Genomic DNA, 27109 nt, shown 5'->3' on the forward strand with positions numbered 1-27109 from the left:
ATAATTATAAGGGGAAGAAGTGGGCATTGCTCCTGTAACTTTCTGAACTCGCCGTGTGTAGATGCACAGCTGGAGGAAAACATGCTTATGAGAACTCACTGATGCAATTTCACATTCTTCGCATGGGCCAGAGGTCAAAGGGGTTAGGTCAACTTGGCCTGACGTTATTATATAAATCAACTTCATATGTGCCTGGAATAAGATAATCATTGACTATTAGTCCTGAAGACGCCTTCTACTGCATTTGATTATTCTTACATACAGCTGAGAACTGTATACTCTTGTAGGCAGTGACTCTGTTTGAGGATGTAAACAGGGACCAGCAAATATAGACCTTAGCTAGACCTAAGGTTTATCCCGGGGTCGTCCCTGCCTGCTCCCGGGATTCCCTGTGTGTCATTTACATGAACAAGGATGACCCAGGACAATCCCGGGATAAACCTTGGCTCAAGCTAAGGCCATAGTTGCTGTGTGTTTCACCCATCCCTTTTTGTAGGGGAGCTCAGAAAATTTCCCAGCTGGTTCAGTACCTGGCAACGCCATTTAACAGAGGCAGAATAAGTCGCACATTGTCACCAACCTTGAGCTCTAGAGATGGGGCAGGCAATGGGTCTGTGAGCATACTTCATGAGGACAGGAACCCCATGAAGTTTGGGAGGGGGGATAGTTCATTCTGGAAGGACCAAGATTTCCTTAACACCTGACAGGGTCATGCCAGCCAGGCAAGGTCCAGGTAGGCATTCCTTTTAAACTTCCTCTTGTTCCTCTAAGGTCCTAAGTCTCGAATAAAAAATGGGAGGAAGAGACATTGTTGCTAGATACAGATTAAAAGTAGGTCAAAAAACAACCAAGGGCCTTACAGCATGTTGAAGACTAACGTGTTTATTCTGCCATTATAAGATATAAGATATATTGTCTGGCATTGTGATAACGGGGATCTGTTCTTGCCTTTCTTTCTATTGCTACTCACATGGTCTTGTTTACATAGCTGATGAAGTTGAGATGGGACTGCAACAAGCCCTTAGCCCATTTTGTTCCATAGCTAATGTTTGCAGGGTAATAGTATTTTATACTCTTTCTGAATGCTAAATTGCTACTTTGTTGCAGTAGATTTTTCTGCACTTCTCAACTGCTTCATTTGTTCAGTGGTAGCAGTATGCTGAAACTGTGAGTATGGATATGAGAAAGGTGATGGGGAAAGAGTGTTAAATGTCAGAAAAGATGAGACTATGGTCATCCAGTGAAGGATTTGCGGTCAGAAAAGATATTTGAGGGAAGGGGAGACTGTATCACATAGAGTATAGCAAGAGCTTCTAAGTACAGCAAAAGCTATGAAAGTAGGAATGAGTGAAGTTAATTTCAGATACATTGAATGTCTCACTTGTTCTTTATTCCAGTGATTTTAATACTAAGGGCTGATCTACACCAAGCAGGATATTCCACTATGAAAGCGGTACATAAAAGGCAGGAGCCACATTACTTCCTTATAGCGGTATTGAAGTGCACTGACATCTGTTGGGGCCCATTGACACAGACCATATATCGCTTTCATACCGCTTTCATACCGCTATATCCTGCTTGGTGTGGCTCCAGCCTTTAATATACTGCTTTCATAGTGCAATATCCTGCTTGGTGTAGATGAGCCCTTTCTCCGCTGTGGCACCCCGGTTGTGGAATGAGTTCCCCGGAGAGGTCCGCCTGGCGCCTACACTGTACTGCTTTCGTCGCCAGCTGAAGACCTTTTTATTCTCTCAGTATTTTAACACTTAATTTTAACATAAATTTAAATTTTACTGTTCTAACTCTGTATTTTAATCTTACATCAATTTTGTTGTGTGGTTTTATCCTGGTTGTGCTTTTTATACTGTATTTTGTAATTGTGCTTTTAACATGTTGATTGTTTTATTATGGTTTCAACTTTTGTGAACCGCCCAGAGAGCTTTGGCTATTGGGCGGTATAAAAATGTAATAAATAAATAATGTTATGTAGAACAGGTTTGTCTTAATTGTATGCTACGAAATCAGAGTTGTGACCAAGGCCATGTTTGGGTGGGCACGCCTCCTTGAGGGCTGGGCATGTTGGTGGGCACCCCCCCTTGGGGATTGGACATGTTGGTGGGCACGCCCCCTTGGGGTGGCCATTTTGTCCTCCTTTTTGGTTTCCAAAATATGGTCACCCTACAAATGTAGGAATGAGTGAATTTCAGATACATTGAATGTCTCACTTGTTCTTTATTCCAGTGATTTTAACACTAAGATGTTATGTAGAACAGGTTTGTCTTAATTTTGTGCTGTGAAATCAGACTTGTGACCAAGGCCTTGTTTGGGTGGGCACGCCCCTTGGAGGCTGGGCGTGTTGGTGGCAACACCCCCATGGGGGCTGGACATGTTGGTGGGCACGCCCCCTTGGGGGCTGGACATGTTGTCCTCCTTTTTGGTTTCCAGAATATGGTCACCCTACATTATTGAGGAAGGTTAGAACACAAATAAACAATGTGAGGTGGGTTCAGAAAGAACCAGGAAGTCTCTTCTACAGCAAACAAGTGGTCACTCTACACTTCTCTCACAGTATGGGTTCCGAATTCCCCCATTGGTTGACATTTCGTCCCTTTGCTTATTCCTCCACAAGACGATGGGGGTTGGGGTTGGAGAGCTAACAGGGTCAACCCCAAGATGGGGCAATCCACAAGGTGATCTGCAGAACGTGCTTGAAAATGAAGCTTTTGCCTTGAGCACCATGCTTGGATGACAAGACAGTTTAATCATTCATGCATTTAATTACCACCCTTTAACAAACAAACATGCAAAATACCCCCTTCCAAGGTATTTTACATTGGTAAAATATCAAAAGAGTTAAGAACAGAAAGCATTAGCAGCCGAAGTAAAACAGTTAAAATGAAACAAAAGCTAGCAGGATTGACTTAACCAAAAACATTTTTGTGTGTGTTTTTACACAATTAGAATGAGGCCAAACAGAGACAACTAGGTCAAAAACAGAAGAATAATATTCAGGTGTTTGATAACAATAGGAATTAGATTTACACTTCAGTTTTCATCATGAGATGCTCCTTTGTATTCAGATCAGGTCTTTGTATAATTATGTAGCACTTGGGAAGGAAGATGCAGCCCAGGAGCCCAGCACTGGAGGCCAAGATGGAGAAGATCTGCACGGCCACCATGTATTTCCCCTTGGTGCTCAGGTAGGTGGGCACAAAGGACACCCAAACGCTGCAGAAGACCAGCATGCTGAAGGTGATCAGCTTGGCTTCATTGAAGGATCCAGGCAGCTTCCTGGCCAGGAAGGCCACCGTGAAGCAGATGGCAGCCAGGAAGCCCATGTAGCCAAGGGCAGCATAGAACATGGCGACAGAACCTTCATTGCATTGCAGGATGATCTGTCCTGGCTGGGAGTGCATGTCAGAGTCAGGAAATGGGGGAGAGATGCCCAACCAGACAGTGCAGAGGACAACTTGAACACCGGAACAGGAAATGACAATGGAGTTGGCCAAGCTCTTCCCCAGCCATTTCCTCACGCTATTTCCTGGCTTTGTGGCCAGGAAGGACAACACCACAGTGATTGTTTTGGCCAACACGGAAGAGACAGCGACTGAGAAGATGATGCTGAAGGCAGTTTGCTGGAGGAGGCAGGTCGCTTTCCTTGGCTGGCCGATGAATAGGAAGGAGGATAAGAAGGAGACCAGGAGAGAGACCAGGAGAATGTAGGAGAGGTCCCGGTTGTTGGCTTTGACTATGGGAGTTTCTAGGAATTTAATGAAGATTCCTAAGACAAAGGCTGTGGATAAAGACAAGAACAGGGCAAAGGAAGCCAGGATGATCCCCAAATGGTCTGCATAGGAGAGGAAGGTTATAACCTTAGGGACGCATTGATCTCGGTCCTTGTTGGGATGCTGATCATCCGGACACATGGCGCAATGTTCTGCATCTGGAAAGAACAAGAGCAACGCTGCCCTTAAATGCTGAGCTATCTCTGTCCTTTTGCATTTCAAGCAAAGTATTTCTGTTTTCTGGTGTGATTGATGATTTTAATGCAAGGCTTACTGGGCCTCGTTGTTCTACCACTGCAAAAGCCCACAATTTGTTTTTCATGTGTTCTGGTCTGCCCAAAGAGCTTCAACTATTGGGCAATATGGAAATAACTCAATTATACTGTTTAAGATGGCGGGTTGGATCGTCCTCAGAACGTTTGATGGTAAGATTGGGGGATGGACAGGTTCGTGGTCCAGAGCTATTCCTGGAGGGTGTCTTCATAGTCAGTCTTAATAGACAGTCTCCAGGAATAGCTCTTGAGAAGTTAATAACACTTGCACGATTTACATCTGTAACATAATGCAATGTGTTAAATTGTATGGTGTTTGATTGGAGTGCTGCTGGTTATGCTGTAATAAACTCATTCATTCAACTTAATAGAAGCTATACCTAATAGAAGTATAGCTTCCAAATCACGTGAGGTCCTGGTTCCTCTCTATTCGGCCCTGGTTAGGCCTCATCTAGAGTATCGCGTCCAGTTCTGGGCTCCACAATTCAAGAAGGATGCAGACAAGCTGGAGCGTGTTCAGAGGAGGGCAACCAGGATGATCAGGGGTCTGGAAACAAAGCCCTAGGAGGAGAGACTGAAAGAACTGGGCAGGTTTAGCCTGGAGAAGAGAAGATGGACGGGAGACATGAGAGCACTCTTCAAATGCTTAAAAGGTTGTCACACAGAGGAGGTCCAGGATCTCTTCTCGATCCTCCCAGAGTACAGAACACGGAATAACGGGCTCAAGTTAAAGGAAGCCAGATTCCGGCTGGACATCAGGAAAAACATCCTGACTGTTAGAGCAGTACGACAATGGAATCAGTTTCCTAGGGAGGTTGTGGCCTCTCTCACACTGGAGTCCTTCAAGAGGCAGCTGGACAACCATCTGTCAGGGATGTTTTAGGGTGGATTCCTGCATTGAGCAGGGGCTTGGACTTGATGGCCTTGTAGGCCCCTTCCAACTCTGCTATTCCATGAGTCTATCATTCCTTGGAAAGTTTCCAAGTTTCTCCTCTCCATGACTAGGAATCTGGAGAATCCTCTGGAAGGAGAGATCCATTTTGGAGAAATAGCATTCCTCCCCCCGCCCCACTTTTTAGATATGGGTGATGTCTGTGAGATAGACAAAAGGAGACTGGAGTATGTGTGGGGGAAAGATTTTGAAAGCTGAGATTGGGCTCTGTGCTGAATTTGTGCTCTCTCTCTTTTGCCCTCTCTCTCTGTGAGTTTCATCACACTACGGTTATACTGTGCAATCACTATGAATTGCGTGCAAAGGACTCTGAATATTTCCAGTTTATAATCTGCTTTGACTGTGAAGAACTCCCATGCATCCTGCATTAATTGTGCTATAAAGCCAAAAGAAACAACCTAACTACTCTAAAGGAGCATATCTTTTGTTGTTCTCTGAGTGGCCACTGGGGGCGCAGGAGGAGGATTGGATATGCCACATAATGAGAAGACAGGATCCCCTGGAGAAGAGGCTGATGCTAGGGAAAGTGGAAGGCAAAAGGAAGAGGGGCCGACCAAGGGCAAGATGGAGGGATGATATTCTGGAGGTGACGGACTCGACCTTGGGGGAGCTAGGGGTGGCGACGGCCGACAGAAAGCTCTGGCGTGGGCTGGTCCATGAAGTCACGAAGAGTCGGAAGCGACTGAACGAATAAACAACAAGAGTGGCCACTGGGGGCGCAGGAGGAGGATTGGATATGCTTAAAGTATAATTATTATTATTATTATTTATTTATATAGCACCATCAATGTACATGGTGCTGTACAGATAACACAGTAAATAGCAAGACCCTGCCGCATAGGCTTACAATCTAATAAGTTGTAGTAAACAATAAAGAGGGAAGGAGAATGCAAACAGGCACAGGGAAGTGTAAACAGGCACAGGGTAGGGCAAAACCAACAGTGTAAAGTCAGAACAAACTCAATATTTGAAGGCTATAGGGAAAAGAAAAGTTTTGAGCTGAGTTTTAAAAGCAGTGATTGAGTTTGTAGTTCTCAAGTGTTCTGGAAGAGCGTTCCAGGCGTAAGGGGCAGCAGAAGAAAAAGGACGAAGCCGAGTAAGGGAAGTGGAGGTCCTTGGGCAGGCGAGAAGCATGGCATCGGAGGAGCGGAGAGCCCGAGCGGGGCGATAGTGTGAGATGAGAGAGGAGAGATAGGCAGGAGCTAGGCAGTGAAGAGCTTTGAAGGTCAGTAGGAGAAGTTTATATTGGATTCTGAAGTGAATTGGAAGCCAATGAAGAGATTTCAGAAGTGGAGTGACATGGTCAGAGCGGCGGGCCAAGAAGATGATCTTAGCGGCAGAGTGGTGGACAGAGACCAGCGGACTGATGTGAGACGAAGGAAGGCCAGAGAGAAGAAGGTTGCAGTAGTCCAACCGAGAGATAACCAGTGCGTGAACGAGAGTCTTGGCAGAAGAGACAGACAAAAATGGTCGAATCCTGGCAATATTATACAGGAAGAAACGACAGGATTTAGCTACTGCCTCGATGTGAGGAGTAAAGGAGAGCGAGGAGTCAAATATAAAGCCAAGACTACGAGCTTCCTTGACCGGAGTAAGCGTGACATTGTTGACAGTAAGGGAGAATGAGAGGTGAGGAGAAGGTTAAAGACATCAAAATTGGAACACTAATAGATATTAAGGAGATGTTTAAGCATACCAAATTTGAATCAGATTGGGTCATCCGTTGATTTTTTAATGATTTTTTTTTTTTTACATTTCTCCCCCTTAAACCTTTTTACTGGTATGCAAAGGATCTAAGGAGTGTTGCCACCCGGGGTGTGATTTAGCTAACAACAACAACAACAACAACAACAGCTTTACACTACAGGGGATAATTCGAGGGAAACAGATACGTGGGATGAAGCCTTAAGTGGCTCTCTCTGTCGTTTTCTCTCCGAAGATGATGTGGGAGCAGAGAACTTCAACTGCCTATTGGAGTCTTTAATCCAGCCTCCCCCTAACTGCTGTCCTCAAGATGTGATGGACTACTACTCCCATCATCCACATCCAGGATAGCTACAGTTGTGCCTTCACCAATACTCTTGCTACGCTCAACTTTAATTTTTTTATTCTGTCTTAGCAAATTGCCATTATACACAAACACAGAATAAAACACAATACAATTTAAAAAATATTTTTTGTGACCCACCCAGAGAGCTTCAGCTATTGGGCAGTATAAAAATGTAATAAATAAATAAATAATAAAACTCCACCAACAAACCATTAAGAGTTGAATAATTTTCCATACAGCTTTTAGACTTTGTGGCACATATTTGTAGAGCATTGACAAGGAATTTGGAAGTTCTAAAAGATGCATACTTCTCTGCATCAGACAATAGGAAACAAGCCTTAACGTGGGATGGCCTTTCCCTTGAACGATCTTAACAAGGGATGAATGTATTTGGTTCTGAGATCATTATACAAAGAGCATTCTAGCAGTACATGAATAGCATCTTCAATTGATACAGAATTGTCATAGAATCATAGAATAGTAGAGTTGGAAGGGGCCTCTAAGGCCATCGAGTCCAACCCCCAGCTCAGTGCAGGAATCCACCCTAAAGCATCCCTGACAGGTGGCTGTCCAGCTGCCTCTTGAATGCCTGTAGTGTGGGAGAGCCCACAACCTCCCTAAGTCACTGGTTCCATTGTCGTACTGCTCTAACAGTCTGGACATTTTTCCTGATGTCCAGCCGGAATTTGGCTTCCTGTAACTTGAGCCCGTTATTCTGTGTCTTGCACTCTGGGAGAATCGAGAAGAGATCCTGGCCCTCCTCTGTGTGACAACCTTTCAAGTATTGGAAGAGTGCTCTCATGTCTCCCCTCCATCTTCTCTTCTCCAGGCTAAACATGCCCAGTTCTTTCAGTCTCTCTTCATAGTATAGATGGGTGGTGATGATCCCTGCCGCAACCACTGACTACCCAACTACCAAGTCCCCAGTCCATTGACCAAAGGAATTTCTTGTCACTCATTTGTCCAATGAAACACAGGTATCACCAGAAAGGATACAAGTTTAGAAACATCTCTAAGAAAACCTCCACAGAAAATGTTTGGCTAAACCTTTGCCCTTCTCTCTTCAGGATCTCCTGTTCATAGAATCATAGAATCATAGAATAGCAGAGTTGGAAGGGGCCTACAAGGCCATCAAGTCCAACCCCTGACATCACCCACCTTCCTGGGTGGAGATGGTCCCTTCTGCACAAGGAGCACAGTCATAGCAGCAAACTGGCAGCCCTTCAAGAACCACCTTGACGAATCCAGGGCAACAGCTGTCCACACACCTGGAATGAGGTAGGGGCTAAGCAGGAAGACAGGGAACACCAAGGAAAATGTGTTAGGGCAGATCAGAATGGAGGCAGAGCATTAGAAAGGAATTACTGGGCCCTGTAGGGTTTCACTTGAAGCCCATACGTCACTCTGAGTGCATGGAGTTGAAACAACCACATTTCCCCCTTATTTACTATAACTTCTGCTGTTGTTTCACATATAGAATCATAGAATAGTAGAGTTGGAAGAGACCTCTGAGGCCATCAAGTCCAACCCCCTGCTCAATGCAGGAATCCATCCTAAAACATTCCTGACAGATGGCTGTCTGGATGCTTCTGGTGTGGGAGAGATCCCCCAACCTCCCTAGGTAACTGGTTCCAATGTCGTACTGCTCTAACAGTGAGGAAGTTTTTCCTGCTGTCCAGCCAGAATCTGGCTTCCTGTCACTTGAGCCAGTTATTCCATGTCCTGTACTCTGGGAGGATCAAGAAGAGATCCTGGCCCTCCTCTGTGTGACAACCTTGACAGCTGCAGAAATTTGCAGAAATTTGACAACCTTGAGAGCTGCGAATAATAGAAATATATTGAATTTCAGATGGGCAACATTTGCAGTTCATTTTTGAAGGCAACCCTTTTGGGGAAAAGAGCTCAGAACATTGACACCTCCCTCTGAGTGCTTGAAGAACTGCCTGCTACTTGGAGTTGACAGGGAGACAGAGGCAACCCCATCAAGAGCACTCCGGTTTTGTTGGACTGAATGTCCCATCATCCCCACCCAGCACAGATACTGGGAGCTGCAGTCCAGCACATCTTTAAACGATGGCAAGTTAGTACTGTGAAATGGAAAGGAATGGTTTTACTCACCTGGTTGAACCACTGGGGCCACACGGTGGCATCCTGGTCAATGGAAACTTGGAGGCCTGGAGATCCCCACCTTTTCATGACCCCAAATTTCACTCTACCGACCGACCAATTGGGAAACTTCACCCAGTTCACAATGTCAAAGTCAGCTACTAGTCCTCCGTTCTCGTCCAAATACACTCCATCCATAGCACTATTGTAAAAATGGGGGTTTCTCAGGAATGGGTGAAGCTAGAACAGCAGGAGGGAAAACCCACCAGGCCTTGACAAAACAAGTATTTACATTCAGTTCCCAATTTTGCACATTTCTTGCTTGAATATCCTGTGGTTTAGGGCCGGTTCCAGAATCAAGTGGCTGTGGGTGTTTTCTTAACATTTTCTAGGGGCTGATTTTGTCAGGATAGGGCCCAGGGCCCTGGTTTGATTTAATATTTATTTATTTATTTATTTATTTAAAACATTTGTATCCCTCCCTATATCCCCCATTAGGTTCTCAGGGCAGCGTACACATAAAAGCATACAGAAAAAAACAGTAAATATACACAGCTAAAACCAAATTAAACCATGAACCAAGTTAAAACAATATATAATTTAAAAGCAGTAAAAACAATTAAAACAGTTAAAACAATGTGCCATCTTAGTGAATTTAACCATTAAAGGATTTGTTAAAAAGCCAGTCGGGACTCCAAGGGGAGGGCATTCCACAGCCTGGGGCCACCACAGAGAAGGCCCTCTCCCTTGTCCCAGCATAGCATATATGTTGCATTGGTGGGATGCGGAGAAGGGCTCCTCCAACACATCTCAAGTCTCAGGTAGGCAGATATAAGGAGAGGCACTCCCCAAAGTATCGAGGTCCCAAGCAGTTTAGGGTTTTAAACGTCATTACCAACACTTTGAATTCCGTCTGGAAGCGTATAGGCAGCCAGTGCAGTTCCTTTAAGACCAGTGTTATGTGGTCTCTGTAAATTGTACCCGCCAGAAGTCTAGCTGCTGCATTTTGCACTAGCTGCAACTTCTGGGTCGTCTTCAAGGGCAGCCCCACGTAGAGTGCATTGCAGTAGTCTAATTGGGAAGTTACCAGTGCATGCACTACATATGCTGAGTCAGATTCAGAGCCTTTACTAGAAGAAGCCTTAGCGCTGGGGAGGAATCTTTCCAGGAGCTTTCCATGTCCCATCCCCACCCCAGGGAATCCAGTCTTAGTCAGAGTGGGAGGGAGCATTGCAATTGAGAGATCCCAGAGTCCACTTCAGGGTCAAGTGGGTGGAGTAGAGAATAGGTGGGACACAGTCCACCAGACTAGCTGCATGTCAGACTTTATGTCATGAGGACCTGAATATGAGCCAACAGTGTGATATGGCTGCAAGAAATGCAAATGCTATTTTGGGCTGCATTGATAGAAGTATAGCTTCCAAATCACGTGAAGTCCTGGTTCCTCTCTATTCAGCCCTGGTTGGGCTTCATCTAGAGTATTGCGTCCAGTTCTGGGCTCCACACTTCAAGAAGGATGGAGACAAGCTGGAGCGTGTTCAGAGGAGGGCAACCAGGATGATCAGGGGTCTGCAAAGAAAGCCCTATGAAGAGAGACTGAAAGAACTGGGCATGTTTAGCCTGGAGAAGAGAAGATTGAGGGGAGACATGAGAGCATTCTTCAAATACTTAAAAGGTTGTCACACAGAGGAGGGCCACGATCTCTTCTCGATCCTCCCAGAGTGCAGGAAATGGAATAATGGGCTCAAGTTAAAGGAAGCCAGATTCCAGCTGGACATCAGGAAAAACTTCCTGACTTTTAGAGCAGTACGACAATGGAATCAGTTGCCTGGTGAAGTTGTGGGCTCTCCCACACTAGAGGCCTTCAAGAGGCAGCTGGACAACCATCTGTCAGGGATGCGTTAGGGTGGATTCCTGCATTGAGCAGGGGATTGGACTCGATGGCCTTGTTGGCCCCTTCCAATTCTGCTATTCTATGATTCTATGATTCTATGACCCTCCCTGTAGGAGGAGTCCAGTAATATCCTGTGCATCATGCCAGGAAACCTTCCTTGTAGTTGAGAGGCAACTGCTCTGCTTTCTTAGGCTAATTATGCTTAAAGAGCCAGCGTGGTGCAGTGGATAAAGTAGGGTGACCCTATGAAAAGGAGGACAGAGCTCTGGTATCTTTAACAGTTGTATTGAAAAGGGAATTTCAGCAGGTGCCATTTGTATATCTGGAGAACCTGGTGAAATTCCCTCTTCATCACAACAGTTAAAGCTGCAAGTGCCTTGCCCTCTTTTAAATCTGGTCACTCTAGTATAGCTTCTGCACGTTTAACTGTTGTGATGAAGATGGAATTTCACCAGGTTCTGCATATATACAAAGGACACCTGCTGAAATTCCCCTTTCTATGCAACTGTTAAAGATACAGGAACCCAGTCCTCCTTTTCATAGGGTCACCCTAGGCTAAAGTGTCGGACTGGGAGTCGGGAGAGCCGGGTTCAAGTCCCCCCTCGGCCATGGAAACCCACTGGGTGACTTTGGGCCAGTCACAGACTCTCAGCCCAACCTACCTCACAGGGTTGTTGTTGTGAGGATAAAATGGAGTGGAGGAGCGGGATTATGTATACCGCCATGGGTTCCTTGGAGGAAAAAAAAGGTGAAATATAAATGCAATGATTAAATAAATAAACGAAGGATAGCTTATCACCTTCACAGTCCCTTCACGTGTGAAGAGATGTATGTTTTACTGAATAAAGGCTTTGTGGATTGCACAGTGAACTTCTTTATCATCTCACATTTTATTTGGAGAGCTCGGAATCATGACCAATGTCAGCCCCCCCAGGGCCCTTTGTCCACTCTCAAAATTTGGAAAGCTGAAGCCATGAGACATAAAAACATATTCTGCCATCTGAGGCCAGTCTTACCCTCAGGCAAAGTGTGGTGGACCTTTGATGAGGCAACAAATTGTCAGTTATGTAAATAGGTCTGCAATTCTACTAGGCTGACCATATGTCTGGTTCTGCCTGGACATTTCCAGGAAATGGGGGGCAAAACCGAGGTTAAGGGGGGAATTAAATGTTTTATTCAATGTCTGGGAAAGCAAGGAACAGGGCGCTGATATCTTCCCGGCTATGATAATAGCATTGCCGAGCTGCGCACAAGAAAAAAGCCCTGCTAGTGGGGCCTGATTCCTGGATTCCTGCATTGGGCTGGGGGTTGGACTCGATGGCCTTATAGGCCCCTTCCAATCTACTATTCTATGATTCTATACTTCTATGATTTCTGGAAATGGGCCTTTCCAGCCCTTCTGATCACCCATCTAATATTTTGAGAGATGAAGAAAAATGTCTCACTGTCCACATTCTCCACACCGGGCATAATTTTGCACACCTCTATCACGTCTCCCCTCAGCCTCCTCTTCTCCAAGCTAAACAATCCCAATTGACGTAACCTTCCCTCATAGGGGCGATGCTCCAGCCGCTTCATCATTTCAGTTGCCCTTTTCTGCACTTTTTACAGCTCCATCATAACCTTTTTTAGGTGTGGTGACCAGAACTGTTCACAATATTCTAAGTGTGGTCACACCATAGACTTGTATAAGGGCAGGGTGATACCCTTAGGATGAGGCCAGTATAAAGTGGCAGAAATGGAGACCATCACAAGGAGTTTCACAACTCTAATCCCCCATTAATACACAACATTTCACCTCGCTTCTACTATAGGCATTTTCTCAACAGTGTATTTCCAAGTGAACTATTATGTAACTCTACAACAGACCATCATGTTTAGCTGAAATATCAGTTATAGGTAAGACCATACCTGCCACGGCTGCACCAGATGAACATCCACCCTGTCTCCACCCTTCACCCTCCATCTCTTTATGGTTCTAGATGAATAAGCAGCATTCAAGGCATGGGCCACAGCCTGGATGGTGTTATAAATGACAGAGCAGTCGAGAGAGAGGATTCTCTCAATGTCGTTTTGGGGCAGGTCCTCCAGTTTCTCTGAGCATGTAGTCCTGCCTTTCACAGACAATGCATGTTTTGAGTATGAACAATGAAATGCTGTCTCCTCAAACCTATTGAGAAAAGAGTCAGAGAGCCAAAAATCTTCATGATTTCTCCTTTTCTTTGCCTGGAGAAAGAAGGAAAACAAACCACTGATGTATTGGAAAGACAGAGGAGAAGTCATGAACTCAGAGGTGATGTCCCACAACGCTGTTGTCACCCAGACTTTCCCTTTAATGGGTTTCATCAATAGTTCAACGAAGAGTTGCATAGTCCTTATTCCACTTAAGGTAAATCCAGTCTCTGCAAAATAAACAAAGACATTGACTTGTCTCCAATTGTGGAAAGAAATTTCACCAACACGTAGTTGACCGGTATTCAGTCCTGAGATGCTTTGTGAGAAAGCAACACAAACACCATGCCTGATTAACACAGATGGCAAGGTCTTCATGAACTGCTCTCCACTGGCAGTGTCTGAGGCAACGAGACCAATGAATGTCCATCTGAAATGCAGGAGAAGTTTGACAATCCCTGGGTAGTGCGTTCCTTCTTGGGGGACCATCCGGTAGGAAAAGGGGAACTGGGTTGTATCGCTCAGGTGATGAGAAACAAAGGCGTAAGTGACCTGGCAAAGAAAGATAAACACTGGTGGTCTGGGTTTTATTCAGAAGAAAAATTCAATTCTTTGTGAGATATTTTTGCAATCTGGCCCATTTATACCTATAAAATGATATTTATCTGTGCCAAACTTCATAGCAATGGAACAAACATTATTATTATTATTATTATTATTATTATTATTATTAATAATTTATTATTATTATTTATTGTATTTATATCCCGCCTTTCTTTCTCCAAGGAACCCAAGGCGGCATACATAATCCTCGTCCTCCTCTCCATTTTATCCTCACAACAGCAACCTTGTGAGGTAGGTTGGGCTGAGAATCTGAGGCTGGCCCAAAGTCACCCAGTGGGTTTCCATGGCTGAGGGGGTACTAGAACCCGGATCTCCCAACTCCCAGTCCGACACTTTAGCCACACTACACCACACTAGCTCTTCAATCAGATATGATTTAAGATGGCCGAAAAAACAGGGTCCGAGCCTAGACATGATGGCAGCAGACCCATTTATTTAAATCCCCCAACTTCCCCATTCGTTCATAATTTCATGAGTTAATAGCCTATGAAAGAGGGGAAATTAATTGCGTGGTTTACCATTCAGTGTAGGATTTGATAGGCTGGTGTGCTGGGCTGAAAACTACAGAATGAAATTTAATAGGGAAAAATGCCAAGTTCTACATTTAGGAAATAGAAACCAAATACACAGTTACAAGATGGGGATACTTGGCTCAGCAATACTACAAACGAGAAGGATCTTGGAATGGTTGTAGATCACAAGCTGAATATGAGCCAACAGTGCGATATGGCTGCAAGAAAGGCAAATGCTATTTTGGGCTGCATTAATAGAAGTATAGCTTATAAATCGTATGAGATACTGGTTCCCCTCTATTCAGCACTGGTTAGGCCTCATCTAGAGTATTGTGTCCAGTTCTGGGCACCACACTTCAAGAAGGAAGCAGACAAGCTGGAGCGTGTTCAGAGGAGGGCAAACAGGATGATCAGAGGTCTGGAAGCAAAGCCCTGTGAGGAGAGACTGAAAGAACTGGGCATGTTTAGCCTGGAGAAGAGAAGCTGGAGGGGAGACATGAAAGCCCTCTTCAAGTACTTGAAAGGTTGTCACAAAGCAGATGACCAGGATCTCTTCTCTATAATCCCAGAATGCAGGACATGGAATAATGGGCTCAAGTTACTGGAATCTAGATTCCAAATGGACATCAGGAAAAAACTCCTGACTATTAGAGCAGTATGACAATGGAACCAATTACCTAGGGAGATCATTGGCTCCGCCACGGGTCCATAAGAGAGGAAAAACTTTATGGTCCGAATCATGTTGGTAATTATTTTTAATAAACCACATCTCCATTTTCACCCTTGCCTCTGGCTTTTTTGGCTTCCTTCTTGGGATTTCTTTTTCTTTTGACTTTTGTGTCCCACACTAAAGACCTTCAAGAGGCAGCTGGACAACCATCTGTCAGGGATGCTTTAAGGTGGATTCCTGCAGTGAGCAGGGGGTTGGACTCGATGGCCTTATAGGCCCCTTCCAACTCTATGATTCTATGATTTTTGTTTCAGAAAGAGCAAGTGTGAGCCCTCAATACACTGGGTCTTTGGAAGAGGGGTATGGGAGCATTAACTCTTTATGCTATGCTGTGGATTCAGCCCTATATTACCAGGGGGAAAAGATGCTTCTTAATCCTCCCAGAGTGCAGGACACGGAATAATGAGCTCAAGTTACAGGAAGCCAGATTCCAGCTGGATGTCAGGAAAAACTTTCTGGCTGTTAGAGCAGTACAACAATGGAAGCAGTGACCTTGGGAGGTTGTGGGCTCTCCCACACTAGAGGCCTTCAAGAGGCAGCTGGACAATCACCTGTCAGGTTTGCTTTAAGATGGATTCCTGCACTGAACAGGGGGTTGGACACAATGGCCTTTTAGGCCCCTTCCAACTCTACTATTCTATGTCCTCTGCTGAAAATCCCAAGTAGACTTTGATCCAGCCTGCATATGCACACACACACACCGCACCTGTGGGATTTTGTAGATGCCCAACATGGTTGAAATCTGGATGGAGACATCAGAGCCAGCCCCTTCAAGAACAGCCAATAGGTTGTTTCGCCTTCCACAGCTGTAGTTTGGAACATTGGCCAGCCCAGGAGAGAGCAGATCTAATAAGGCATCAGACCTTATTATTGCATTGAAAAGGTTCTCATTGACGCTGTAGCCCAAGGTGATGTTGGGCAAAAGCCTGGGGTTCTGGTTGATCTCCTGGGTGGCCACCATGAAGCATGGGATCTTCCATTTATCATTGGGTTGTGATCTGGGGGGAAAACAAGTGTAGATTTTTGCCTGAGGATGGTGGGGGGGAGTGTTACACTGTCACCCTACTTCAGGAAATGAGAACATTGAATTCTTGCTTCTCTGAGACAGTGAGCCTCTTGAGGCAATACATTCATACAGTTTCCAGAACTTTCCTCATATTAACACAATCCAAAGCAAAAGCCAGAAGCACAAAGGCCAATCCTTCTTTAATAGCTGATAAGATTCTGTGGGCGAGGAGAAGTAGCCTTGTTCCATGGTCAGTGCAGGGGAGGGCCAGGATCTCTTCTCAATCCTCCCAGAGTGCAAGACATGGAATAATGGGCTCAAGTTACAGGAAGCGAGATTCCAGCTGGACATCAGGAAAAACTTCCTGACTGTTAGAGCAGTACGACAATGGAATCAGTGACCTAGGGAGGTTGTGGGCTCTCTGTCACTAGAGGCCTTCAAGAGGCAGCTGGACAACCATCTGTCAGGGATGCTTTAGGGTGGATTCCTGCATTGAGCAGGGGGTTGGACTCGATGACCTTATAGGCCCCTTCCAACTTTACTATTCATAGAATCATAGAATCATAGAATAGCAGAGTTGGAAGGGGCCTACAAGGCCATCGAGTCCAACCCCCTGCTCAATTATATGATTCTATGATTCCATGTCCTGCACTCTGGGAGGATCGAGAAGAGATCCTGGCCCTCCTCTGAGTGACAACCTTTCAAGTATTTGAAGAGTGCTCTCATGTCTCCCCTCAATCTTCTCTTCTCCAGGCTAAACATGCCCAGTTCTTTCATTCTCTCTTCATACGGCTTTGTTTCCAGACCCCTGATCCTCTTCGTTGCCCTCCTCTGAACACGGACGGCAGAAACTCCCTCATACATGTAAAGACTTACATTTGAAGATACGCAGGGGGAGGCTTATTGAAACTGTATGGTCGAAAATTGCCATGCATTCGAGAGACAATCCCACCAATGAGGTGATCTCCTGGCCGATAATGATTCAGTCGCCCTATTTCCACCCTTTTCAAAGTCAAGAGGCATTTGGCCTTGAGCACCCCACAGGAGGAGTGGGGCAGCAGCAGCAGCAGCAACAGCACAATCATGGTGGATACACCTGGCACAGCCTTCATCTTACTCCGCTCAAGGAATTAGAAATAGAATTAGAGGAAGCCAGAGCCCCCTTGCAAGACTGAGGCTTCAGTGGCTTTCCCAATACTGGTGGAGCCCAGCCAGCCAAGGCTCCACTTCTGAAGGAGATGATAGGACGTAGACCTCACACCCTCACAGTTGTCCTCACCTGCCCTAAACCTCTCAGGTTCTCAGAGCCACAGGAGGCATTTATGGGCTGGCCCTTTTTGCAGCTGTATACAACACATTACTTCATCTCGCTCTTGAATCTGGTGTTTATGTGAGTGGACTCGAAGGTGAGATTTAGGGAGAGAAAATATCCCTTGAGCGTCAGCAAAAAGAAGAATAGATCACTATGATTTTCATAATTATAAGGGGAAGAGGTAGGCATTGCTCCTGTAACTTTCTGAACTCGCCGTGTGTAGATGCACAGCTGGAGGAAAACATGCTTATGAGAACTCACTGATGCAATTTCACATTCTTGATTTGGGCCAGGGGTCACAGGGGTTAGGGAAGGTCAACTTGGCCTGACTTTATTACTCAACTCACCTTCATATGTGCTGGGAACAAGAAAATCCTTGTTCTTACATTCAGCTCAGAACTGTAGAGCTTTATCACACCAGCGTTATACTGTGCAATCACTGCGAATTGCATGCAAAGGACTCAGAAGTTTTCCACCTTATAATCTGCTTTGATTGTGAAGTACTCCCAGGCATCCTGCTTTAATTGTGCTTCAAAGGCAAAAGATTCGCCGTATTTAGCCCCTACATTTTGAGCATACCTTCCAAGCTGCCGCTGAGGCGCAGGAGTAGGATTTTGAAGAAATGCTTACATCTGCGCAAGCTTTAAAGATAAAGACACCAAAATTAGCGCAGTAATAGATATTAGGGAGAGCTTTAGGCATACCAAATTTGAATTGAATTGGGTCATCCATTGATTTTTTATGATTTTTTACATTTCCCCCCTTAAACTCACTTCCTGGTTTGCAAAGAATCGCTGTCGGCCGGTAGCAAAACAGTAACAACCACGAAAGCTTAGCTCTACGGGGATAATCCGAGGGAAGCAGGTATGTGGGATGAAGCTTTTAAAGGCTGTGACTCTGCTTCAGGATATAAACAGGGGCCAGCAAAAATAGCTGCTGTGTATTTTTGCCCATCCCTTTTGGTGGTGTGGGATGCTCAGCAAAGTTCCCAACTAGTTCAGCACCTGTAGGGTGACCATATGAAAAGGAGGACAGGGCTCCTGTATCTTTAACAGTAATGTAGAAGAGGGAATTGCAGCAGGTGTCAATTGAAGAGGATGAACTTCCCTCTTCATCACAACAGTTAAAGCTACACTAGCTATAGTAGAGTGGCCAGATACAAAAGAGGGCAGGGCTTCTGCAGCTTTAACTGTGTTGATGAAGAGAGAATTTCACCCTCTTCAATTGACACCTGCTGAAATTCCCTTTTCTACATTACAGTTAAAGATACAGGAGCCCTGTCCTCCTTTTCATATGGTCACCCTAACACCTGGCATCTCCATTTAGCAGGGTGGCCATTGGCACAAGCACTAGGGATGGGGCAAGCAATGGGTCTTTGAAAATATTTCATGAGGACAGTAAGTTGGGAGGGGAGATAGTTCATTCTGGAAGGACCCAGACTTCGTCAGACCTGGGAGGGTCGTGCCAGCCAACGGAAGGTCTGGGTGGGCATTTCTTTTAAACTCCCTCTTTTTCCTCTAATGTCCTGACTCTCAAATAAAAAATGGGAGGAAGCGACATTGGCCATGTCTACACCGGGCGATATAACGGGGATTGTCCCTGTGCATCCACATGACGCACAGGGGATCCCGGGAGCAGGAAGGGATGATTCCTCCATTTCCCCGGGATATCGCCATACCCTTTTTTCTTGTTTTTTTTCTGCAGTCCCAGGACGATCCCGAGGACCGTGGGTGGTGTGGCCGGATGTCCTGGCTTCTTCCCTCTTCCCTGTGAGAGTAGCGGAGGTCATCTGAGAGAAGGAGCGGGACAGGAAGAGTCCAGGGCCATCGGGGGTGGGGTGGGGAGCAGGGTTGGGCTTTTTGGGAAGACTTACTTTTTTGCTGGAGGGCAGGTGCACTCCAGCTCCTGTATTCTTTTTTTAAAAATGGCGGGCGGAACATTCGCCTTCCTCCCTGGACATTGCGCAAAATGTGTGAACTCAGCGGGAGGATCTCACAATCAGCATATCGTGAGGTCCTCCCCCCTCCCGGACCACCAGGAGTTGTAGTCATGCCCATTGTTGCTAGATACAGATTAAAAGTGGGTCAAAAACCAACCAAAGGCCTTACGGCATATTAAAGACGAACACATTTATTCTGCCATTATAAGATATATAGTCCACGAAAACCAGCATGTGTTAGTCTTTAATGTGCTAATAGAATCAGACCTACCTCTTATGTCTCTAATGACACGTTCCCTAATCAAAGCAGAACCAGATCCCTTTGCCAGCCACTGCTAATAATATGGGGTCTGTTTTGTAAACTCCCTGGGGCAGAGAGTTTTGCAGTTCTCTAGAATCATAGAATAGTAGAGTAGGAAGGGGCCTAAAGGCCATCGAGTCCAACCGCCTGGTCAATGCAGGAATCCATCTTAAAGCATCCCTGACAGATGGTTGTCCAGCTGCCTCTTGAAAGCCTCTAGTGTGGGAGAGCCCACAACCTCCCTAGATTAACTGGTTCCATTGCCGTACTGCTCTAATAGTCAGGGAGTTTTTCCTGATGTCCAGCTGGAATCTGGCTTCCTGTCACTTGAGCCCGTTATTCCGTGTCCTGCACTCTGGGATGATTGAGAAGAGATCCTGGCCCTCATCTGTGTGACAACCTTTCAAGTATTTGAAGAGTGCTGTCATGTCTCCCCTCAGTCTTCCCTTCTCCAGGCTAAACATGCCCAGTTCTTTAAGTCTCTTCATAGGGCTTTGTTTTCAGACCCCTGATCATCCTGGTTGCCCTCCTCTGAACATGACCCAGATTTTATGTGTCCGTCTTGAAGTGTGGTGCGTCCTTGAAGTGACGTTTTCAGGGAGGCTGAAGAACTGAGGCAAATAGCAGTGACAAAGATGAAGTGCTCAACCTTATTTACAAATTAAAAACAAATAAATCAACAGGCCCGGATTGTATCCAAGGCCTCATCTACACCAAGCAGGATATTCCACTATGAAAGTGGTATGAAAGCAGTATATAAAAGGCAGGAGCCACACTGCTGTTTTATAGCGGTATTGCAGTACACTGCAGGATCTACACTACTGCTTTATAGTGGTATACTGAAGTGCACTGACAACTGCTAGGGCCCATGACACATCCACACCAAGCAGGGTATAGCACTATGAAAGTGGTATATGATATGTGTCAAATATGCAACATGTCCCTAAGCTCGGATTCTGTACCAGAGGACTGGAGGACGGCCAATGCAACACCATTTTTTTTAATTATTATTATTTTGCTTTAATGATTTTTATTGTTTCAAACATCACAGACATACATACCACAAAATCATTACATAAAATACAGACCAAAATACAAACAAAAAATACACACGAAAATACAATTTTAAAAAATCTAAGGTTCGGCTTTCTTCAGATCAGTAATGCAAACTGTCTTCTCTCGTCCCTTAATTACATTTAACACAATAATCTAATTCATTTCTTCCTTCTGTCTTAACTCTATCTCATACATCGAATCCACAGACAAATACATCATTTCTCTCTGTTTCTTGCAAAAAATCTATCAGAGGTTTCCATTCAGATATAAACGTGGATGTTGACCTTTCCCTCGTTATCGATGTGAGTTTTGCCATTTCCGCCAACTCCAACATCTTCAACATCCATTCATTTGTCGTTGGTCTTGTTTCATTCTTCCAGTTTTGTGCATACAACAGTCTTGCTGCTGTTGTCATTTATGGAAATAAAGTTCCCTCCTTCTCTTTCAGCTGTTTAGCCATTAGTCCCAGTAGGAAGGCTCCCGTTTCATTTGTATGTTAGTCTTGAGAATTTTTTTGAATTCAAGAGTGTATTTGTATCCAGAATGCTTTGGCTTTTTTACACGTCCACCAAAGGTGATAAAAGGTTCTTCTTCTTCCTCCTCCTCCTCCTCCTCCTCCTCCTCCTCCTCCTCCTCCTTCTTCACATTTCCAACAGTTTCCCGAGACACCCTTATACATTTAGCTAACTTTACAGGAGACATACACCATCTGTACAACATCTTATAAAAATTCTCTTTACATAAGTCTTGAACATAATGTAAATTTTAAACCCTTCCCCCACATTCTCCCACTGTTCCATTGAGATATTGTATCCAAAGTTTTGACCCCATTTTATCTCACAATCTTTTACCTGCTCATCCTCAGTCTCGTACTTTAATAAACGTTTATACATCTTTGAGATAACATGTTCATCATTTGTACAGTGCCATTTCAAATTCAGATTTTAGTTGCTCAAACCCACAATTCTTTTTGTCTATTTTAAACCTTTCCATGATTTGTGCATCAGAAAACCATTGGCATGTATTTCTTTCAACAGTTCCTCCCTTGATTTTAACTTACATTCTAATATATTATTATATGTCAACCATTTATGCATATTCGTGAATTCCCTTCTATGAATAGCCTCCTGTGCCGATACCCAAAGTGATATCTTCTGACACAACCTTGGTTTGTACTTATTCCATATTCCTATTTACAAATTTAAAGCAAATAAATCTTCAGGCCCGGATGGTATCCATCTTAGAGGTCTCAAAGACCACAAATATGAAATTGCTGGTATTCTAACCAAAATATGCAACATTATTATTATTATTATTTATTTATATAGCACCATCAATGTCCCTAAGCTCAGTCTCTGTACCAGAGGACTGGAGGATGGCCAAAGTAACACCGTTTTTCAAAAGGGATCCGTAAAATTACATAGAATCATAGAATAGTAGAGTTGGAAGGGGACTACAAGGCCATCGAGTCCAACCGCCTGCTCAATGCAGGAATCCACCCTAAAGCATCCCTGACAGATGGTTGTCCAGCTGCCTCTTGAAAGCCTCTAGTGTGGGAGAGCCCACAACCTCCCTAGATTAATTGGTTCCATTGTTGTACTGCTCTAACAGTCAGGGAGTTTTTCCTGATGTCCAGCCGGAATCTGGCTTCCTGTAACATGAGCCCATTAGTCCGTGTCCTGTACTTTGGGATGATTGAGAAAGATAGAATGACAGAATCATAGAACAGTAGAGTTGGAAGGGGCCTACAAGGCCATCGAGTCCAACCCCCTGCTCAATGAAGGAATCCACCTTAAAGCATCCCTGACAGATGGTTGTCCAGCTGCCTCTTGAAGGCCTCTAGTGTGGGAGAGCCCACAGGTGAGTTAGTTTAATATCTGTTCCAGGTAAATTGGTTGAAAGCATTATTTTAGCCAAAATTAGAAAACATACAGAAGCGTATTTCATTCCTTCTGAAAAAGAAAACATGGCTTCCACAAAGGTAAATCCTGTCTCACTAATCCTTTCAAGTCCCACAAGGATTGTTATAGGGACAAATTCTTTTCAACTTGTTCATAAATGATCTGGTGTTAGGAGTTAGCAATGAAGTGGGCAAGTTGGTTGATGGCAGCAAATAATTTAAGGTTACTAAAACACAATGGGATTATGAGGAGCTCCAAAGGGATCTCTCCAAGCTGGGAGAGTGGGCATCCAAATGACAGATGCAGTTCAATGTAAGCAAGTGGAAGGTGATGCACGTTGTGGCAAAACAACCACCACCCAACTTCCAAGTATAACCTATAATCAACTGGGATTGTTTAGGTTGGAAAAAAGGAGACTAAGGGGAGACATGATAGAGGTGTACAAAATTATGCATGGTGTGGAGAATGTGGATAGGGAGACATTTTTCTCCCTCTATCAAAATTCTAGAACCCAATGGGGTCATCCCATGAAACTGATTGGTGGGAGATTCAGCACAGATAAAAGGAAGGACTTCTTCACCCAGCGCATAGTTAAATTATGGAACTCACTACCACAAGATGTAGTGATGGCCACCAATCTGGATGGCTTTAAAAGGGGGTTGGATCAATTCCTGGAGGAGAAGGCTACCCATGGCTACTAGCCCTGATGGTTGTGTGCTATCTCCAGTATTCGAGGCAGGAAGCCTGTGTGCCCCAGTTGCTGGGGAACATGGGTGGGAGGGTGCTGTCGCACCATGTCCTGCTTCTTCATCCCTGGCCGATGGCTGGCTGGCCACTGTGTGAACAGAGTGCTGGACTATATGGACCCTTGGTCTGATCCAGCATCAGGGCACTTCTTTTGTTCTTTAAAGGGGGAAGCTATCAATAGCTACTAGTTCTGATGGATCTATGCTACCTCCAGAATCAGAGGCAGTATGCTGGGGAACATGGGTGCGAGGGTGCTGCTGCACTCATGTACTTCGTGTGGGTTTCCTGTGGGAGGCTGTCAAGCCACAGTTCACTGTGAAGAGCAGTGTTGTTGTTGCTGGACCAACAACTGTGTGTTATCCCAGTTCTCCAGGCCTTGGTTGATGGTTACTGTAGGGCGGAGCACTCTTCGTAGAGCTACAGAGGGTCTCCTCCATGCTGGTTTCTCCATCCTCCCTTCTCTTTTTCGCCTCCTTTTCTCTTTCTGTGCCTCTTGACTCTCTCACACCAACTGCCTTCCCTTTCCAACTGGCATGTTACACAAACCATGTCCCAAGGCCCTTGGAGTCAAGGTGTTGGTCTCCTAAACCCCATGTCTAAAGGTTAACGGCCTGCCATCAGTAGTCTCCACTGCTACAGGGGATTGGCCATGAAGCTCACTGGATGACTTTGTTTTTTTGTTTTTTTAATTTTATTGCTTTTCCACATTAATTAAACATACAACATTACAATAAAGAAAACATCAAAACAACTATTACATACTACATACATGTTGAGTAAATGTTGAGTACATATGTATTGAATAGATATTAACTATAAAATATTATACCATAACATAATCATTCTTGACATAATAGTGCTCCCCCCACCTCGGGATCTATTCCTGATTCCAAAATCTTATCGTTTCTTCTGCTGGCGGTTTCCCACTTCCCTTAATAAACACAAATATTAGGAACTGTTTCCAGATTCCTTCAAACTCATTTATTTTAGTTATACCTTTTCTCCACTTAATATTACAAGTCAGTTTATCATTAATAGCTATATCCCATACTTCTTTATACCATTCTTCAATAGAGTATTCCCCTTGAATCTTCCAGTTCCTAGCTACCATCAATCGTGCTGCAGTCAGCAAACTCGATATCAGCTCTTTAGTTTCTTTTCCACATTTTATATCTTCAAATAGTGACAGTAATGCAATCTTTGGTGTTTGTTCTATTTTCATTCCCACTATTACTTCAATTTCAAAAAACACCATCTTCCATAATCTTTGTACATATTTGCATTCCCACCACATGTGTAAATACGTTCCTATTTCCCCACAACCTCTCCAATAATTTGCTGAGTATTGCTCATTTATCTTATTCAATCTAATCGGGGTTAGGTACCACCTCCACAAAATTTTAAAATAATTCTCCTTTATTCTCACTGACATACTTCTCAACACTCTCTGTTTCCACAGTCCCTCCCAGCTCTGGATGACTTTGGTCCCAGTTCAAAACTCTAGGTGTTTATACACAGTTTCTCGTGTGGATTCTTTGATGCCTTTTATGGCTTCAGCTATAACTGAAACTCCTTCCACACTCTGAGCATTTGTAGGGATTCACCACTGTGTGAATTCTGTGATGTGAATTAAGGTGGGAGCGCCAACTGAAACTCTATCTACTCAGCATTGAAAGGGCTTCTCCCTTCTGTGCATTCTTTCATGTGCCTTAAGTGAAGAGCTCTGTCTAAAACAATTTCCACACTTTGAGCATTTGTAGGGCTTCTCCCCTGTGTGAACTCTTTCGTGTTCCTTAAGATGGGAGCTCCGACTGAAGCTCTTTCCACACGCTGAGCATTTATAAGGTTTAACATCTGTATGAATTAATTGATGTTGTTTAAGGTTGGAGCTCCGAGTGAAGCAGTTTCCACATTCTGAGCATTTATAGGGCTTCTCACCTGTGTGGATTCTTCGATGTGACTTAAGGTCAGAGCTCTGACTGAAGCTCTTTCCACACTTGGAACATTCATTGGACTTCTCCCTTGCATGAATTCTTTGGTGGCTTGTAAGGCGTGAATTTATAATGAAGCCCTTTCCACACTCTGAGCATTTATAGGGCTTCTCGCCTGTGTGCATCCTTTCATGTGCCTTAAGCGGAGACCTGTGCCTGAAACATTTTCCACATACTGAGCATTTATAAGGCTTCTCTCCTGTGTGAATTAATTTATGTTGTTTAAGGAGGGAGGAAAGACTGAAGCTTTTTCCACATTCTGAGCATTTATAAGGCTTTACTTCTGTGTGAATCCTTTGATGTTGTTTAAGACTGGAGATGTGACGGAAATTCTTTCCGCATTCTGAGCACTTATAGGGCTTCTCCCCTGTGTGAATTCTTTGATGTTGTTTAAGACGGGAGATCTGACGGAAATTCTTTCCGCATTCTGAGCACTGATAGGGCTTTAGTTCCGTGTGAATTATTTGATGTTGTTTAAGGAGGGAGGAAAGACTGAAGCTTTTTCCACATTCTGAGCATTTATAAGGCTTTACTTCCGTGTGATTTATTTGATGTTGTTTAAGACTGGAGATCTGACGGAAGCTCTTTCCGCATTCTGAGCACTTATAGGGCTTTTCCCCTGTGTGAATTCTTTGATGTTGTTTAAGACTGCAGATCTGACGGAAGCTCTTTCCGCATTCTGAGCACTGATAGGGCTTCTCCCCTGTGTGAATTATTTGATGTCGTTTAAAATGGGAGATCTGACGGAAGCTCTTTCCGCATTCTGAGCATTTATACGGCTTTAGTTCCGTGTGAATTATTTGATGTTGTTTAAGGAGGGAGGAAAGACTGAACCCTTTTCCACACTCTGAGCATTTATAAGGCTTTACTTCCGTGTGATTTATTTGATGTTGTTTAAGACTGGAGATCTCACGGAAGCTCTTTCCACATTCTGAGCATTTGTAGGGCTTCTCCCTTGTGTGAATTCTTTGATGACGTTTAAGGTTGCCCCTCTGAGTGAAGCTCTTTCCACACTCGGAGCATTTCCACTCTTTCTCTGCATTCTGAATAATTCTTTCGTTTCCTTCAAAATATTCTTCGGGCATAGGGATTTCATGGAAGTTAGCCTCTTCAGAAGAAGTGGATTTGTTCTGCCCCGTCTCTTCATGTTCAGTTATCCATTTCTGCTCTTTCCCATTGCAGTCGCTCTTCATCACATCGGCTGAAATATAAATGAAAAGAGACATGATGTTCAATTCATGGAACAACCCAGTGATTTGCAGATTTCATTAACAGAGGAAAAATCAGGAGAAGATCCTTGCAAATATATTAAGTAGTCTCCGAAGATGAATAGACCTGAGCACACACAGAGCTTTTATTGGATACCCGTATTTTTAAAAATACACCAGTATTTATGGCCTGTCATCTGTAAAAGACGGCTCACAGCAATAGGTAACAGTTGTAATAAAACAAAAATTCATACTAAAAACCACACAGTGGAATAAACATATATTGGAAAACATTGTTCAGTAACAAATAACAATAGCCCAACCCAGCAAAGGATACCATGGTCAATGACATCAAAAGCATCGAGAAATGCGAAAGACTCAACTGGGTTGAACACCTCATGTCCAGTTCCTAACAGTGGTAGTCACCAAGCTGACCAAAGATGTTTCCATCCCAAACCCAGGTCAGAATCCAGGATCTAAAGAGTCAATATCCTTTAAGAACAGCTGCAGCTGAGAGGCCACCAATGTCTCCTATATCTTCCTTTGAAAAG

At 44.3% G+C, this 27109-nt stretch overlaps 1 pseudogene; it reads right to left on the reverse strand.

Moving 5' to 3' along the window:
- The window catches only part of LOC134395798 (zinc finger protein 208-like), a 215598-nt pseudogene that overhangs the window by 184601 nt on the left and 3888 nt on the right, over nucleotides 1-27109 (reverse strand).

This window comes from Elgaria multicarinata, chromosome 3 (genome assembly GCF_023053635.1).
Source record: "Elgaria multicarinata webbii isolate HBS135686 ecotype San Diego chromosome 3, rElgMul1.1.pri, whole genome shotgun sequence".
In the NCBI taxonomy this organism is placed as follows: Eukaryota; Metazoa; Chordata; class Lepidosauria; order Squamata; family Anguidae; genus Elgaria; species Elgaria multicarinata.